This window comes from Diaphorina citri, unplaced genomic scaffold (genome assembly GCF_000475195.1).
Source record: "Diaphorina citri unplaced genomic scaffold, Diaci psyllid genome assembly version 1.1 scaffold18893, whole genome shotgun sequence".
In the NCBI taxonomy this organism is placed as follows: domain Eukaryota; kingdom Metazoa; phylum Arthropoda; class Insecta; order Hemiptera; family Psyllidae; genus Diaphorina; species Diaphorina citri.
This window is the reverse complement of record NW_007396246.1, coordinates 1-967: the sequence shown is the minus strand read 5'-3', so window position 1 is coordinate 967 and position 967 is coordinate 1. Positions and strand designations below refer to the sequence as shown.

The following is a 967-nucleotide window of genomic DNA, read 5'->3' as shown; positions in this document are numbered from 1 at the left end:
TTGATCATCATGTGATTTGCGTCTAAGATATGCATCAAGTTTTGACCAGCGGGTTCTTAAATAGGATGCATAGTTATCATAGGATTTCTCTTGATGTTTTGAACTCAAATAGGCGTCCAGTAAAATTGCCAGCACCAGACCCTGTAAGGAAAAGTATCAGAGGCTTGCATATCAAAGGTTCGGGGTTCAATTCCCAGGAAAGCCCTTCAGGCTTAGCGTACTCCAAATTCAAAGCAGAGTGAAAAAACTGTATTTGGAACTTGAGGTGTATGGTGCACTAAACCTCAGGAGTCTCAGGACACTCACAGAAACCTGCCTTGTAAGCATTAGGTCGCAAGTTCGATTCACGCCGCGGGGCGATAAGGTTCGTTCTCGAAACGGCTGGTTTCTCCGTTCCTGAGACCTCCTCTCTTCGATTTCGGGACGATAAGACCTCCGTTGTTACAGATTCCCTCTATTAAACATCTTCAAGAAATTGATGGTAAAAAAAGCAACTTACACCGAAAATGACAACGCCAAGTACAAACAGACAGAAGTAGATACATCTGATGAGATCTGTGTCGTACGCCAAATCCGTACAATCTCCTAACGTACATCTGATCAATGTTACACATGATCTGAGGAGGGAACTGAAACCTCCGATCTGAAAACATGAACGTTAGTCAGGATGCAACCAGTGGCAATAGCACGTTGAATTCACCAGTTCCCAAAGGATCATTGAAGTTAAGCAACGTTGTGTGTGGTTAATATACGGACCGGATGGGTTATCACCTCGGCACTCGCGTCCTGCTGGCTTTTCTCGGCTCTACTCAGGGTGAGGTTGATGTGAGGAGGCGAGTAGCTTTGTCGCCGAATGGAGTTTGAAACCCTTGAATCCTCATCAGATCACAAAAAACCCGAACAGTTACACAGTGATGTTAAACCTAAATCAAACAAGATTTGTGGGTGATAAATCCATTCAGATATC

At 44.1% G+C, this 967-nt stretch overlaps 1 long non-coding RNA gene across 1 annotated transcript; it reads right to left on the bottom strand.

The window, feature by feature from the left end:
- Window positions 1-14: 14 nt before the first annotated feature.
- Window positions 15-669, bottom strand: LOC113473204. The gene is made up of 2 exons (XR_003395245.1): window positions 500-669; window positions 15-141 (listed from the first exon to the last, which is right to left on the bottom strand). It is a non-coding gene; the product is annotated as an uncharacterized LOC113473204 (long non-coding RNA).
- Window positions 670-967: the final 298 nt, after the last annotated feature.